The following is an 18,242-nucleotide window of genomic DNA, read 5'->3' on the forward strand; positions in this document are numbered from 1 at the left end:
TTGTCTGAGAGAACTGAGTGTCCTGCTACAGTAACTTACCTTTTATCCCCATCTGTCAAACAGGCATTTAAATGTCCAAATGGCTGCCGGCTGAAACACGACTCCTTCACCATGACGTGTTACACACAGCATGGGAAACACTCTGAGCGTTGAAATCACTTGCCAGCATAACTGATTACATTCATGCACATTTCAAGTACTTTAAGCACTTGAATAGTTGGTTTAAATATTGTCCCGCCGGCTTTAATTGCTGGCGGGACTTCCGGGTTCGGGAACGGCGCGCGCACCCAGATGACTCTAGCTCGTGCGAGTTCTTCAGCGTGTTGGAGCCGGGATTCCTGCCCGCTCCAAAAAAACACTATGTTCTTTGCCCCCCGCCAACGCACCCACACTTTCCTTTTAAAATTGAGCCCCTGGTATCAATAAAATTGAGGATTGGAGTAAAAGCCCAACTGGTTCACTAATGTTCTTTAGGGAAGGAAACCTTCTGTCCTTACCCGGTCTAGCCTGTATGTGACTCCAGTCCCACAACAACGTGGTTGATTCTTAACTGCCCTCTAAAGTGTCCGAGCAAGCCACTCAGTTGTATCCAGGGCAACTAGGAATGGGCAATAAATGGTGATGCCCACCTTCTCAGAATGAATTAAAAAATTGATCTCAGTGTTAAATCAAGCAAGCTTTTCAACAATATGCTTGTCAGTGACTCATGTACTCAGTTAGAAGTGATTCAGATGCTGATCCCTGCTGCAACTTAAAGGAAATTACTGCATTCGCTTTGCATGTTCTTTGAGCCACAAACTCAAAATAAGCTCATATGAAATAAGTTTCTTTAAATGCTAACCCTAAGATTGAGCTGGCAAAGTAAAAGATCTTTTTAAGCAAGCGCAGGGAATGCCCGCATCCACCTGTATTAATGAAAGAGCCATATGAAAATGGACCGGTGCATGTGTGACTACCGGACACCTTAAGGGAGCAATGCTACTGACCCACTAAGACCACTGCAGCCTTAAACAAGAGCATCCAAAACTCATGAGATACAACTTACTTTCACGGCATACTATTGGGACCTGACATGCTCCAGAAAATAATAAATAAAACAACAAAATGCTAACATGATTCATCACTTACTCCCTGCTTTCTATTTAGTCAGTATCATATCATAAACAGTGAAGAGGACAGTAACAGACTTCAGGAGCACACAGATGGAGTGGTGAAATAGGCAGACACATGCTGATGAAATTTAACGCACAGAAGTGTGAAATGGAGCCCGGAGTCGAGAGTGAGCGCAGACCTGCGAGAGACCGGGGGCGGAGCATTGGAGCATCACAGCATTGGAGCATCGCAGCATCGGAGCATCACAGCATTGGAGCATCGCAGCATCGGAGCGGGTAAAAAGCAAGGCCCAGGGAGCGAGGAAAAAAACCTAAAGTGACGTCAGCACAGGGACGGAGCGAATTGGTGAGTAGCTGATTGGTGAGTAGCTGGTAAGTGGTTTTTTTAGGTCTTTACTTTAATTCTGTTAAGTTTAGTTAGTAGTCTATTAAATGGCAGGGCAGCTCAGACCCGTCAAATGCACGGCCTGTGCCACGTGGGAACTCCAGGACGCTTTCCCGTGTCCTGGACGGCTACAGGTGCAGGAAGTGTCGTCAGCTGGAGGAGCTCGAGCTCTGGATTTCGGAGCTTGAGCAGCAGCTGGAGTCACTACAGTGCGTAAACAAGGCTGGGAGCTACGTGGATAGCAGGTTTCAGGAGGTGGTCACCCCGCAGCATGAGAGGGTGCAGGCAGAGAGGGACTGGGTGACCGCCAGACAGACAAGGAGGACCAGGCAGGTAGTGCAGGAGTCCGCTGAGTATATCTCACTCTCTAACCAAAGGGAGAGGGTTCCTCTGAGGAGTGTAGCCAGAGCCAAGTCCACAGCACCATGGGTGGCTCAGCTGTACAGGGTGGGAGGAAAAAGGTCAGGAGAGCGATAATGATGGGGGATTCAACAGTTAGGGGAACAGACAGGCGTTTCTGCAGCCACAGACGAGATTCCAGGATGGTATGTTGCCTCCTGGGTGCCAGGATCAAGGATGTCACTGAGCGACTGCAGAACATTCTGGAGGGGGAGGATGAACAGCCAGTGGTCATGGTCCATATCGGTACCAACGACATAGGTAGAAAGAGGGATGAGGTCCTGCAGGCAGATTTTAAGGAGTTAGGAAAGAGATTAAGAAGCAGGACCTCAAAGGTGGTAATCTCCAAATTACTTCCGGTGCCACGTGCTAGTGAGTATAGAAATAGGAGGATAGACAAGATGAATGCATGGCTGGAGAGATGGTGCAGGAGGGAGAGCTTTAAATTCCTGGGGCACTGGGACCGGTTCTGGAGGAGGTGGGACCTGTACAGGCCGGATGGGTTGCACCTCAACAGAGCCGGGACCAATGTCCTTGCGGGGAGCTTCGCTAATGCTGATGGGGAGGGTTTAAACTAGCTTGGCAGGGTGGGGGGAACCTGAGTGCAGATTCAGAAGGGAGAGGAGCAGAGCTGGAAATGAAAGGCAGAAAATTAGTAAGTGAGTTTGGAAGGCAGAGGAAACAAAGGTTAGAAACTAGACAGCAAAAGAGTTTGGTATTTACCTCAATGCAAGGAATATAGTGAACAAGGCAGATGAGCTAAGGGCACAGAGAGACACGTGGAAGTACGATATCTTAGCTATTACTGAAACATGGCTTAAACAAGGGTAGGAATGGCAGCTCAACGTTCCTGGTTACAGGGTTTTCAGACGAGATAGAGAGGGGATTAAAAAAGGAAGGGGGTGGCAATTTGGTTAAAGAAACAATGACGGCTGTGAGGAGGGATGATATATTAGAAGGATCATCAAATGAGGCCATATGGGTTGAACTAAAGAACAAAAAAGGGGCAGTCACACTTCTGGGAATGTATCATAGACCCCCAAACATTCAGAGGGAGATAGAAGAGCAAATATGTAGCAAATTTCTGAAAAGTGCAAAAACAGTAGGGCAGTAATGGTAGGGGATTTCAACTACCCTAATATTAACTGGGATACAATCAGTGTAAAAGGTGTACAGGGCGCAGAATTCTTAAATTGCATTCAGGAGAACTTTTTTAGCTAGTACATAGCAAGCCCAACAAGTGGTGGGGCAGTTCTGGATTTAGTTTTAGGGAATGAAGCTGGACAGATGGAAGGAGTATCATTGGCAGAGCTTTTTGGTGGTAGTGATCATAATTCAGTTTGATTTAGCATAGTTATGGAAAAGGACAACACTAGAACAGGAATAAAAGTTTTAAATTGGGGAAAGGCCAATTTTAGTAAGCTGAGAAGTGATTTAGCAAAAGTGGACTGGAAATAGCAACTTGAAGGTAAATCAGTGTCAGAGCAGTGGGAGGTATTCAAGGGAGAGATTCAAAGGGTTCAGAGTAAACATGTTCCCACAAAGAAAAAGGGTGGGACTCCCAAATCTAGAGCCCCCTGGATGTCAAGGAGCATACAGGGTAAGATAAGGCAAAAAAGGGAAGCTTATGTCAGACACCGAGAACTCAATACTGCCGAAAACCTAGAGGACTATAGAAAGTGCAGGGGTGAAATTAAAAAGGAAATTAGGAAAGCAAAGAGAGGACATGAAGAAATACTGGCAAATAAAATTAAGGAAAACCCAAAAATGTTTTATAAATACATAAAGAGCAAGAGAATGACGAAGGAAAGAGTACGGCCTATTAGAGACCAAAGAGGTAGCCTATGTGTGGAGGCGGAAGATGTGAGTATGGTTCTTAATGAATACTTTGTGTCTGTCTTCACAAAAGAGGAGGACTATGCAGAGCTTGTAGTTAAGGAGGAGGAGTGTGAAATATTGGATGGGATAAACATAGTGTGAGAGGAAGTATTAAGGGGTTTAGCATATTTGAAAGTAGATAAATCGCCAGGCCCGGATGAAATGTATCCCAGGCTGTTAAAAGAAGCAAGGGATGAAATAGCTGAGGCTCTGACCATAATTTTCTGATCCTTCCTGGCTACAGGCATGGTGCCGGAGGATTGGAGGACTGCTAACGTTGTATGTTGTTTAAAAAGAGAGAGAGGGATAGACCGAGTAATTACTGGCCAGCCAGTCTAACCCCGGTGGTAGGCAAATTATTGGAATCAATTCTGAGAGACAGGATAAACCGTCATTTAGAAAGGCACGGAGTAATCAAGGACAGTCAGCATGGATTTATTAAGGGAAGGTCGTGCCAGACTAACTTGATTGAATTTTTTGAGGCGGTAACAAGGAGGGTCGATGAGGGTAACGCATTTGATACAGTCTACATGGATTTTAGCAAGGCTTTTGACAAGGTCCCACATGGCAGACTGGTCAAAAACATAAAAGCCCGTGGGATCCAAGGGAGAGTGGCAAATTGGATCCAAAATTGGCTCAGTGGCAGGAAGCAAAGGGTAATGGTCGGCTGGTGTTTTTGTGACTGGAAGGCTGTTTCCAGTGGGGTTCAACATGGGTCAGTATGAGGTCCATTACTTTTTGTGGTATATATTAATGATTTAGACTTAAATGTAGGGGGCGTGATTAAGGAATTTGAAGATGATACAAAAATTGCCTGTGTGGTTGATAGTAGGGAGGAAAGCTGTAGACTGCAGGAAGATGTCAGTGGACTGGTCAGGTGGGTAGAAAAGTGGCAAATGGAATTCAATCCGGAGAAATGTGAGGAAATGCATTTGGGGAGGTCAAACAAGGCAAGGGAATACACAATAAATGGAAGGATACTGAGAGGTGTAGAGGAAGAGAGGGGCCTTGGAGTGCATGTCCACAGATCCCTGAAGGTAGCAGGATAGCTAGATAATGTGGTTAAGAAGGCATAAGGGATACTTTCCTTTATTAACCAAGACACAGAATATAAAAGCAGGAAGGTTATGCTGGAACTGTATAAAATACAAGTTAGGCCACATCTTGAGTACTGCGTACAGTTCTGGTCACCACACTACAGGAAAGATGTGATTGCACTAGAGAGGGTACAGAGGAGATTTACGAGGATGTTGCCAGGACTGAAGTATTTTAGCTATGAGGAAAGATTGGATAGGCTGGGGTTGTTTTCTTTGGACAGAGGAGGCTGAGGGGTGATTTGATTGAGGTGTATAAAATTATGAGGGGCCTAGATGGAATGGACAGGAAGGACCTATTTCCCTTAGCAGAGAGGTCAATAACCAAGGGGCATAGATTTAAAGTGATTGGTAGAAGAATTAGAGGGGAGCTGAGGAAAAATGTTTTCACCTGTAGGATTGGAACTCACTACCTGAAAGGGCGGTAGAGGGAGAAACCCTCAACGCATTTAAAAGGTACTTGGATTATGCACTTGAAGTGCCATAACCTGCAAGACTATGGAGCAAGTGCTGGAAAGTGGGATTAGGCTGGGTAGCTCTATTTCTACTGGCATAGACACGATGGGCCGAGTGGCATCCTTCTCTGCCATAAATTTTCTATGTTTCTGTGATGCATATTGGGAGGAAGAATGAGGAAAGGCAATATAAACTAAAATGGTACAATTATAAAAGTGGAATTACTGGTGGAAGGTGGGAAGTGGTGTTCGACAGGGATCAGTGCTGGGACCACTGTTGTTCACCATTAACAAATGATTTGGACTGGAGAATCGGAAGTACAATATCAAAATTTGCGGACAACAACAAATTAGTTAATATTGAGGAAGGCTGTGACAAAATACAAGAAGACGTTAACAAACTTACAGAATGGGTATGTAAACGACAAATGCACTTCAATATAAATGTGAGATGGTGCATTTTGGTAGGAGGAATAAGGAGGCCACCTACTTCTTGCAAAATAAGAGTCCAAATGGGGTAGAGGAGCAAAAGGATCTCAGAGTACAGACACACAAATCATTAAAAGTAGCAATGCAGGTTAACAAAGCCATAAAAAGTGCAAACAAAGCACTGGGGCTCATTTCTAAAGGAATAGAATTGAAAAACAGTGATGTTATGTTAAACTTGTATAGAACCTTGATTAGACCACATTTAAAGTACTGTGCGCAGTTCTGGTCTCCATATTACAAAAAGGATATAGAGAGCTCAAAAAAGAATGATACCAGAACTAAGAGGGTACAGCTATCAGGAATGACTGAACAGGCGACCTGTTAGATGTCTTTAAAATTATGACGGGTTTGATAGGGTAGACGTTTCCACTTGTGGGGGAGACCAAAACTAGGGGCCGTAAATATAAGATATAAATCCAATAAGAAATTCAGGAGAAACTTCTTTACTCAGAGGGTGGTGAAAATGTGGAACTCGCTACCACATGGAGTGGTTGAAGCAAATAGCGTAGAGGCCTTAAAGGGGAAGCCAGATAAGTACACGAGGGAGAAAGGAATAGAAGGATATGTTGATAGGGCGAGATGAAGTAAGGTGGGAGGAGGCTCAAGAGAAGCATAAACACAGGCATAGACCTGTTAGGCTAAATGTCTTATTTCTGTACTGCATATTCCATGTAATTCTATGTAAAGAGGGTGCAGGAACAGAGAAACCAGGGGGTTCAAATACACAAATCTTTGAAGGTGGCAGGACAAGTTGATAAGGTTGATTCCTGAAATGAGAGGGTTGTCCTATGAGGAGAGATTGAGTATAATGGGCCAATATTCTCTGGAGTTTAGAAGAATGGGAGGTGATCTCATTGAAACGTATAAAATTCTTAGACGGATTGACAGGGTAGATGCTGAGAGGCTGTTTCCCCTGGCTGGAGAGTCCAGAACTAAGGGCCATAGTCTCAGGATAAGGGGTTGGCCATTTAGGACCAAGATGGTGAAAAATTTCTTCTCTCAAAGGGTCGTGAATCTTTGGAATTCTCTACCCCAGAGGGCAGTGGATGCTCAGTCATTGAGTATATTCAAAACTGAGACCGATGGATATTTGGACACTGAGGGAATCAAGGGATATGGGGATAGGGCAGGAAAGTGGAGTTGAGGTAGAAGATCAGACATGATCTTATTGAATGGTGGAGCAGGCTCGAGGGACCGTATGGCCTACTCCCGCTCCTATTTCTTATGTTCTTATTTTCTTAATAAAGTATACAGAATCCCGGACTTTATAAATTGAGACATGGGGGTTATTTTAACCCCCAGGAACGGGTGGGTTGGGGAGGGTGGGAGTTGAAAATAGTTGTGTTCTGGGTTGCGATCACAACCCGGCTTCACTTTCAGGTTTAACATGGGTGGTAAAAGTCCAGGCTTCCCACTGGGAATGCAAAGTCCGAAAATTTTGCAGTTGCGACCCAAAAAAACTATTTTCACCTCCCACCCGTCCCCAACCCACCCATTCTTGGTGGTTAAAATCACCCCCATACAGTACAAAAGCAAGGAAGTTAGGCTAAACTTTTATAGATCACTGGATAGGCTTCAGCTGGAGTATTGTGCTAAACTCTGGGCACCACACTTTAGGAAGGATGTCAAGGCCTTTGAGAGGGTGCAGAGGAGATTTACTACAATGGTACAGAGATGAGGGACTTCAGTTATGTGGAGAGACTGGAGAAACTGGGATTGTTTTCCTTAGAGCAGAGAAGGTTAAGGTGAGATTTAATAGAGGTGTTGAAAATTATGAAGGCTTTTGATACTAGTAAATAGGGAGAAACTGTTTCCACTGGCAGGAGGGTCGGTAACCAGAGGATAGATTTAACATAATTGGCAAAAGAACCAGGGAAAGATGAGGCAAGTTGTTACGATCTGGAATGCACTGCCTGAAAGGGCAGTGGAAGCAGATTCAACAGTAACTTTCAAAAGAGAATTGGATAAATACTTGAAGGGAAAAATTTGGAGGGCTGTGGGGAAAGATCAGGAGAGTGAGACTAATTGGATAGTTGCTTCAAAGAGCCCACACCAGCACAGTGGGCCGAATGGCCTCCTTTTGTGCTGTAAAATTCTGTGATTCTATGATTTCACCTTGTTGTCTCTTTGAGAAGAACTCCAAGTTACTTCAGATTAATTTTTAAAGCTTTTTCAATTACACAACCTGTCATAAATGTGTGAAAACAACAATTTTTTGGCGCTTTAAAATCACTTATACTTACTGCTCGGTGCCTAACAACCCCGGATGACCCGTTACAATGAGCGATACTTACAACTGACAAAGAAACGGCATTACGGGTGGAAAAAGATGTGACACTCCCGCTGCATTTAAATATTATGATAAAACTCCTGGCTGCTTCAAGTGGGAACTTCCACCCCCATCCCCCAGCCCCCCCAAGAAACGTGTATCAAGTACCAATGCAAACGTGTCGCAGTCACTTTATTCTCATCCGAACACCTCAAAAATTGGTGCACACGGGCATTAGGATGAGGAAAATTGGAGTTTAAAACCCAGCTTCCGTTAAAATCCCTTTCCCAGCCTAACTTAATGAAAAAGTTTCAAGTACAGCCTGTTTCTAACTGAAAAGCTGGAGGTTTGAGCCGAGTCACTTTCAAACAAACGCATAGGGCTTGATTTTAAAAGTGAAAAATGGGTGGGTTAGGGGCAGGGGGGCATTGAAAATTGCCACCGTTTCAGACCCGCCCCCAACCCGCCCATTTCCAGTTTTCACTGGAGCGGGCGAGGGGCGGGCGGCCAACCCACTCCCAGGAGGCGGGTTGGGCCTTAAAACCTTTCAAGGAGGCTTCAGGCCTCCATTTTTCACTAATACCCAATTTCTACCCCGGGGGGCCGGGATTCCTGTGCCTTCTGTTTTATGCCTCGTGAAAGGAAGCGAGAAGGCCCGAGACTAACAGGTAGGTGCCTAGAAAGGCACAGCTTGTGGGCCCGGAGGAGTAGGAGTGCTTCCCCCAGGCCCAACAAGCCTACCTGCACCGCGTCCCCAACGATCGTGGGCCCCCGACCGCTGACCCCCTCTGGCCCCCCGATCCCGATCTTCCAACCCCAATCCTTCCCCCTCCGACTCCCGCTCCCCCAACCCTGATCCTCCCCCTCAACAATCGCAGACCCCAGCGATGACTCCCGATCCCAGCCACCCGCCCCCCCCCCGACCCCCGGTGACTGACCCCCGATCCCATCCCCTATGACTTGCCCACCTATGCCCACCCATGCCCTTTGCCTACCCATGGCCCTTTGCCCACCCATGGCCCTACACCCACCCATGGCCCTATGCCCACCCATACCCCCTGTGCCCACCCAGGCCCTGCCCCCCCCCACCCCCGTCCCCCCCCTATCCATGAAAACAATGACTTACCTGCAGACTTACCTGAAGACATCCTCTCCCTGGCTGGTCTCCCGTCCAACTGAGACCAGCCTGTCAATCAGCCGGTCAGTCTGACGGGTAACCGGCAAAAAAAAAGACGTCCTTACATCAAAATTGTAAGGATGTCCGAGAAACCCGCACTAATGGGTTTCCCAACCTCAAATTGACCTCCCGCCCCCTTCCCGGCACCGTTTTAAAATTGAACCCATATTGTGTGATTTGCTCAGTTATGTATTTCTAATTGCCCGTTAACTTTGAGTTGAATTGAGCTGGTTGGAATCTTCAGCAGTAGATAGATTAGACTACCAACTCCCATCGTGAGGAGGGATTACAAGAAGGAAAAAACAACTTAATTAAAGTTACCTATAAAAGAATAGCTGAGCATATAGATTACTACCTTTTAATGCTTTTTCTTTCAGCAGCTGTGTTATCGACTCTCTCTCTCTATATATATATATATACTCTATATATATATAATATATGAACTGTTATAAATTCACCTGATTCAGTTGTACATGTTTTGTTCAATGTTAGTTACAAGTTTAAATGAGGTCTGATGTAGTGATGCTCTACCTCCTTTGAAAGATGGAAGAACATTTCTATGGGGATACAAGGTAGATACAGTAACTCAGGCAATTTACATAAAGGTTTTCTGTTCATTTCCTGGGCTCATTATCACAAACTTACCTAAATATCAGGGCCACTGAACATACTCTTGAGAATGTAGGGAGCTAAAGCTCCAAAATACCAAAGGCTAACCCTATCCCGGCAGCAGTCTCAACTCTTTCATCCTGTGCTGCCTTTATTCCAAACAGGCCGGCAAGCTACAGTCTGGCTATTAGCCGATAAGGGACATCCCCTCCAGACATGGCTCATGACTCTTGTCAGGACCAGGACACAGCTCCAGCTCTGGCCAACAACGAGAGCCATGTGGCCACAAGAGACAGGCAATCGGCATGCTCAAGCAACACTTCCGCTGCCTGGACCGTTCCAGAGGAGCTTTGCAGTACAGCCCTGAGTGGGTATCCAGATTTGTTGTCACCTGCTGTATGCTCTATAACTTTGCCATCATGAGGGACCCATCCTTACCGCCACCTGGGCATGAATAAGTGCAGGAGGAGGAGCAGAAGAGCATGAGGGGGAGGAGGAGCTGCATCGACTACCAGTGCCCCTAGGTTTCAGAGCTCTCAGCCACCAGCTCATCGAGGAGCGCTTCACCTAAAGCAGCCCTCCCATCCCCTCCCAATACATCAACATTGGGCAAGAGAAAACACTTGCAAACATTGCAGCCAGGCGGTGGTGAAAAGAGAAAAGGAAATACTATGAAGAGAGACAAAGAGAGAGGGAAAAAGAGTAAGAGAGGGGGAAGAGAAAGAGAGGGGGAAAAGAGGAGAAAAAAGGATAAGAGAGGAGTGGTGAAGAAAATATTACTACCATTTGGCCAATCGATGACCTGAGAGATGAATGCAATTTGCCGCTTTTAACGATGGGGTAGATTTTTGTCCACTCCTGGGCAGTGATCTGACAGAACGGATCTCTGCCCATTGTAGGAACCGCCCGGTTTTCATTCCATACACAACAGGGAATTCGAATTAAAAAGATAAATAGCTGCCAAGGCTAACAAAATGGTCGAGCAGGTTTGATGGCCCAAATGGTCTACTCATGCTCCGATCTCAGTATTGGGAATTATTGGGTAAATTCACTGGTCCCTTACTCCAGCAAAGAGCCTGACCCAGTGGAGAGTAGGTCAGAGAATGAAGTCAAAGGCAGCACATGCTAAAGAATCAGCACTAGTGTTTTAGCCCTATCGTTAATCCACTTTCCTTTTGACTGTGACTTCTTGCTTGGATTGGTGAATTGAACCCCTTATTTATACAGAAATCACTATTGAAATATTGAATTTCTGCCTCTCAATCAAACGGCTTTGAATCCAATAATTTTTTTCAAGGTCAAATCAATTTGACTCTGCGTACCATGTGGAATAAAATCATATACGACAGTTCTGAAATTATACTGGCACAGACATCTTCATTTAAATGTGGTGCATTTTATTATAAATGCATAAAATAAAATAAAATGAAAACAGAAACTAAAGGAAATGGGTAACACCAATTTATATCAGGCATGTTCTATTATCTTAGTGATGTAAGTTTCATAATCTCTTCAGATAGCATCTATTGCTTTAAATGTGTTTCTTACACACGAATAGTACAAAGCATTTGACTTTTCATTTCTGCCTATACCACCAGGAGCAACTCAATCATGAAATAACATTAAGATTGCAGGATCTGATATGGCCAGAAGACATATTAAAAAGCAGGACCCATTACTTGGGTCTGAATCTGTACCCATGCTTTTAAAAATTAAATGCAGAGGTGCAAACCAAACCCCAACTGTAAAGCCACTCAGTAAGTACGATACAGAAGATAAACCATAAAGGCCACACTTATATTGTGCTTACAGTCTGACTACGGGCTACTGATTCGACTTGGAGCAAGGAACACCAGATTTATAAAGTCAAGTCTACAGTCCTAAAACATCTTTTAAAAACCCTGCTTCAAGTCTAGTGAACCCCCCCGAGCATGTTTCACACGTGGTTTGATACCACATTGGAGTTATACTCCATGCAGTGTCATGCCCAATGATGAGAGACAATCTCTCCTAATGTATAACGTATCCAAGTTCGCTGACAATACAAAGCGAGTTGGGAAAGTAAGCTGTGAGGAGGATGCAAAGAGTCTGCTAAGAGATATCGACAAGTTCAGTGAGTGGGCAAAAAGGTGGCAGATGGAGTATAATGTGGGGAAATGTGAGGTTATTCACTTTGGTAGGCAAGTAGAAAAACAGAATATTTTTTAAATGGTGAGAAACTATTAAATGTTGGTGATCAAAGGGATTTGGGTGTCCTTGTACACGAAACACAGAAAGTTAACATACAGGTACAGCAAGCAATTAGGAAGGCAAATGCTATCTTGGCCTTTATTGCAAGGGGGTTTGAGTACAAGAGGAAGGAAGTCTTGCTGCAATTGTACAGGGCTTTGGTGAGACCACACCTGGAGTACTGTGTGCAGTTTTGGTCTCCTTACCTAAGGAAGGATATACTTGCCTTAGAGGCGGTGCAACGAAGGTTCACTAGATTGATTCCTGGGATGAGAGGGTTGTCCCATGAGGAAGGATTGAGTAGAATGGGCCTATACTCTCTGAAGTTTAGAAGAATGAGAAGTGATCTCATTGAAACATATAAAATTATGAGGGGGCTTGACAGGATAGATGCTGAGAGGATGTTTCCCCTGGCTGGAGAGTCTAGGACTAGGGGGCATGGTCTCAGGATAAGGGGTTGGACATTTAGGACTGAGATGAGGAGGAATTTCTTCACTCAGAGGGTTGTGAATCATTGAAATTCTCTACCCCAGAGGGCTGTGGATGCTCAGTCATTGAGTATATTGGACTCTAAGGGAATCAAGGGATATGGGGATCGGGCAGGAAAGTGGAATTGAGGTTAAAGATCAGCCATGATCTGATTGAATGGTGAAGCAGGCTCGAGGGGCCTTATGGCCTACTCATGCTCCTATTTCTTATGTTCTTATGTTCTGATGGGCCTCATACCTCTATATTCCAGAGTCAGGTCAGGACCTGGCACCAAGTTATGAGAGCAGATTCTCCTGTTGCTGCATCTTGGGCGGGGAGGATGCTCACCACTAATGCGGACCACCTGATTGTACATCTAATAATTTAAATGGATGGAAGATCAGGCAGACTCCCTTACAGACATCTGTTCCTCCCCACCCAACTTTCCTGTATTTCCTGTGCCCAGGTGATTCATTGGCCACAGGTGCAGGAACAGGAGAATCTGCCCTAAACTGTCACTTTTGTGTCACAGCAACTTAAAAGTGGCACTTAAACACCACCCCAAGTCGTGTGGCCTACGATCCGTCAAAAACCACGAACACTGCAGGCACCTAAATGAGTCAGGGCAGCCACGTCAGAAGAAGTTACTCTTTCTGCAATTCACAACAAATCTACCCAATGCTGTTCCACACAACTAGGGATCAGAGTTCTTTTTTAATTATATTTTCTTTTACTTTTTCTTTACACTAACATCCTGTAATGCACAAATTTGATGTCACTGCTGCTGCTGCAGTTCAGATCAACATCACCGGGCTTTATTTTTTTTCATATCGGCGAGCCTCACAGCAGGGATGAAAGGGGGCTGAAAGTGAGAGGGGAAAAAGAGAACTTTATTGGGCAAGAAACCAGCAAACTTTAGTTCTTATCCAAAAGCATGCTCACACACGTCAAATGCCCAACAATTTTGTCAAATGAATACATGAAAAGGAAATCAGGCACGGTGTGAAACGGGCACAGTGTAAAATGGACGCTGTTTAAATCGGGAGGGATGTAAATCGGACCCGGTATAAAACAGGGCACGGTGTAAATCGGGGGGAGTGTAAATCAGGCGAGGTGTAAAATGGGGCGCGGTGTAGAACGGGCGGGGTGTAAAACGGGCGGATGTAAATCGAGTGCGGTGTGAAATGGGCAGGGTGTAAATCGACCTGACAGTTCGCTATCAGCCCATTTTACTCTCCTGCTGTTTACCAATCTCGCCCCACTCTGAGCCTGTACTCTGGAGAGTTTGATTTCTGCAGCTGGGAAACTGTCTTTTGCAGCAATGATTTTGCCATTCTGCCTGCAGCCGCATAGACTTGCTTCTCACAGGGTCAGACCACCAGCAGATATTCAACCTTTTATCCTACTCAGTGAGAGTTTCTCACGGGCAGTTATATCATTCCCTGCGGGCTTACTCTTGTATGCCATTATCATGGAGGAGGAGGAGGAGCAGTATATGATGGAGCAAAGGAGTCAGACAACATTTAAGGAGGATGCAGCCCACCAAATATGACCCTCCCCCTTCCACCCCATAGAATGTACAGGCAGCATAGATCATATGAGGACTTTGCTGAGCAGACATGTGGCAGAGTGCACTTCACCAAATAGGCAATACAGCTCTGTCACCTTCTGCATGAACATAGGAACATAGGAACAGGAGTAGGCCATTCAGCCCCTCGTGCCTGCTCCGCCATTTGATAAGATCATGGCTGATCTGTGATCTAGCTCCATATACCTGCCTTTGGACCATATCCCTTAATACCTTTGGATGCCAAAAAGCTATCTATCTCAGATTTAAATTTAGCAATTGATCTAGTATCAATTGCAGTTTGCGGAAGAGAGTTCCAAACTTCTACCACCCTTTGTGTGTAGAAATGTTTTCTAATCTCACTCCTGAAAGGTCTGGCTCTAATTTTTAGACTGTGCCCCCTACTCCTAGAATCCCCAACCAGCGGAAATAGTTTCTCTCTATCCACCCTATCTGTTCCCCTTAATATCTTATAAACTTCGATCAGATCACCCCTTAACCTTCTAAACTCTAGAGAATACAACCCCAATTTGTGTAATCTCTCCTCGTATCTTAATCCTTGAAGTCCGGGTCTCATTCTAGTAAACCTACGCTGCTCTCCCTCCAAGGCCAATATGTCCTTCCGAAGGTGCGGTGCCCAGAACTGCTCACAGTACTCCAGGTGCGGTCTAACCAGGGTTTTGTATAGCTGCAGCATAACTTCTGCCCCCTTGTACTCCAGTCCTCTAGATATAAAGGCCAGCATTCCATTAGCCTTCTTGATTATTTTCTGCACCTGTTCATGACACTTCAATGATCGATGTACCTGAACCCCTAAGTCCCTTTGGGCATCCACTGTTTTTAACTTTTTACCATTTAGAAAGTACCCTATTCTACCTTTTTTGATCCAAAGTGGATGACCTCACATTTGTTTGCATTGAATTCCATTTTCCACAGTTTTGCCCATTCACCTAATCGATCAATATCGCTTTGTAATTTTATGTTTTCATCTACACTGCTTATAGTGCCACCAATCTTTGTGTCATCGGCAAACTTAGATATGAGACTTTCTATGCCTTCATCTAAGTCGTTAATAAATATTGTGAATAATTGAGGCTCCAAGACAGATCCCTGCGGGACTCCACTAGTCACATCCTGCCAATGTGAGTACCTTCCCATGATCCCTACTCTCTGTTGCTTTCGCTCAGCCAACTTCCTAACCAAGTCCGTACTTTTCCCTCGATTCCATGGGCTTCTATCTTAGCTAACAGCCTCTTATGTGGGACCTTATCAAATGCCTTCTGGAAGTCCATATAAATAACATCCATTGACATTCCCCTGTCCACTACTTTAGTCACCTCTTCAAAAAATTCAATCAGATTTGTCAGGCATGACCCACCTTTCACAAATCCATGCTGGCTCTCCCTGATTAACTGAAAATTCTCGAGGTGTTCAGTCACCCTATCTTTAATTATAGACTCCAGCATTTTCCCCACAACAGATGTTAGGTTAACTGGTCTATAATTCCCTGGTTTCCCTCTCTCTCCTTTCTTAAAAAGCGGAGTGACATGTGCAATTTTCCAATCGAGAGGGACAGTTCCTGAATCTAGAGAACTTTGAAAGATTATAGTTAGGGCATCTGCAATGTGCTCACCTACTTCATTTAAAACCCTGGGATGGAAACCATCTGGTCCTGGGGATTTGTCACTCTTTAGTGCTATTATTTTCTTCATTACTGTTGCTTTATTTATGTTAATTTTATCGAGTCCCTGTCCCCGATTCAATATTTGTTTTCTTGGGATTTCTGGCTTGCTATCATCTTTTTCTACTGTAAATACTGACGTGAAGTAATTGTTCAACATGTCCGCCATTTCCCCATTGTCAATGACAATATCCCCACTTTCAGTTTTTAAGGGGCCAACACTGCTCCTGACCACCCTCTTTTTCCTGATATAACTATAAAAGTTCTTCATATTGGTTTTGATATCCCTTGCAAGTTTCTTTTCATACTCTATTTTTGTAGCTCTTACTATCTGTTTTGTGACCCTTTGTTGATCTTTGTATCTTTCCCATTCACCAGGATCTGTGCCATTTTTTGCCTTTTTGTATGCCCTTTCCTTATGTCTTATACTGTCCCTTACCTCTTTAGTTGTCCACGGCTGTTTTTTTTGGCAAGTAGAGTTCTTGCCCCTCAGGGGTATAAACCAATTCTGTATCACGTTAAATGTTTCTTTAAACATTTCCCACTGATCATCACTCGTTTTACCCATTAACAGATTTGCCCAGTTTACTGTGGACAGTCTCTGTCTCATCCCTTTGAAGTCGGCCTTACCCAAGTCTAGAATCTTAGCAGCTGATTCACTTTTTTCCCTTTCAAACACTACATTGAACTCGATCATGTTATGATCGCTATTGGATAGATGTTCGCGCACAGTTAAGCTGTTAACTAAATCTGGTTCATTACTCATTACTAAATCTAGTATGGCTTGCCCCCTTGTTGCCTCTAGGACATACTGCTGTAGAAAACTATCCCGGACACACTCAAGAAATTCACTACCTTTCTGACAGTTGCTAGTCTGCTTTCCCCAATCTATGTGAAGGTTAAAGTCCCCCATTAAGACCACTATGCCTTTCTTACACGCTTGACTAATCTCTGCATTTATACAATCTAACACTTCAGAGGTGCTGCCAGGGGTCCTATACACAACTCCCACTATAGTCTTAGATCCTTTCCTATTTCTCAATTCAACCCATAAGGTCTCTGTTGGCTGCTTACCTCTCGTTATATCCTCCTTTATCATTGAATTGATTTCATCTCGAAATGATGACCTGCAGCTTCTCTGATCTGCCCACACTGCTCTCTGCGGCTATGAAGGTGGCCACCACTTTCAACATCTATGGCATAACCTCATTTCAAGAACCACGGGTGATCTCTGTAATATCAGCAAGGCTGCAGTAGTGGCAGGCATTCGCTAAGTCAATGGTAATCTTTATAGGAGACCTGGCAAATTCATCATCTTTGGATCACATCACAGCAGTGAAACAGGGCCACACAGTTTTACAGGGTTGATGGATTCCCATATTGGTTTGTGGGCTCCCACAGAACAACAAACCTCAACAGGAAGGGCTTCCACTCCCTCAATGTACAGGTTGTGAGCAACAACGTGCTATGGTCAATGCCAAATAGATTGGAACTTGTTATGAGGCATTCATTCTTTGAAATGAGGCCCTCACTGACCTCTTCAGGGAAAAAAATCAGGTCAACAAATGGCTTGTAGGTGACAAAGCCTATCCCCTACTCTTATGGATGATAAGCCCAATAAGAGTGGCCCAAACAGCAGCAGAGGAGCACTACAACGAGGCACATACTTCTACTAGATTGCTCATCAAGAGGACCATTGGGGTTTTGCTAGCACGCTTTAGCTGTCTGGACAGATTAGGAGTATGCTCCATGTCATGTTGTTTTAAGGTGGAGATACCCCTTCAAAGGCCTGTAGCAGGAAATTGTGCGCTAATTTCTCCTGGGAGAGCTGAAGTAGATGTGAGGATATCAACTTGTTAAAGTGGAGGAAGGGGTTTAAGAGTTATGTATGTAAGTAATTGCTGATAGGGGAGCTGCACGATCCCAAGTTAAAGTCTCCCTTAACCAGAGTGCACTGTGAAAGGTTAGTTGTACAAGTGTTTCTTTAAGATGATGCAGAATGTACTGATGCCAAGGCTGGGCAAGGAAGAAATAGGACATTATAGAATCATAGAATCTTACAGCAGAGAAGGCGGCCATTCCATCCATCGTGCCTGAGCCAGCTCTTTGAAAGAGCTGTCCAACTTAATCCCACACCTGAGTTTTTTCCCCGTAACCCTGAAAATTAGTCCTCTTCAAGTATATGTCCAATTGCCTTTTGAAAGTTCCTTTGGAATCTGCTTCCATCACCCTTTCAAGTCATGCATTCCAGATCTTAACAACCCTCTGTGTGAAAAAATTTAGCCTCATTTCCCCTCTAGTTTTTTTGCCAATTATTTCAAATCTGTGACCTCTGGTTACTGACCCACTTGCCAGAGGAAACAGTTTCTCCCTACTTGGTCTATCAAAACCCCTCAGGATTTTGAATTCCTCTATTAGGTCTCCCCTTAA

The sequence above is a fragment of the Heptranchias perlo genome, chromosome 10 (assembly GCF_035084215.1).
Source record: "Heptranchias perlo isolate sHepPer1 chromosome 10, sHepPer1.hap1, whole genome shotgun sequence".
NCBI classification, from domain to species: domain Eukaryota; kingdom Metazoa; phylum Chordata; class Chondrichthyes; order Hexanchiformes; family Hexanchidae; genus Heptranchias; species Heptranchias perlo.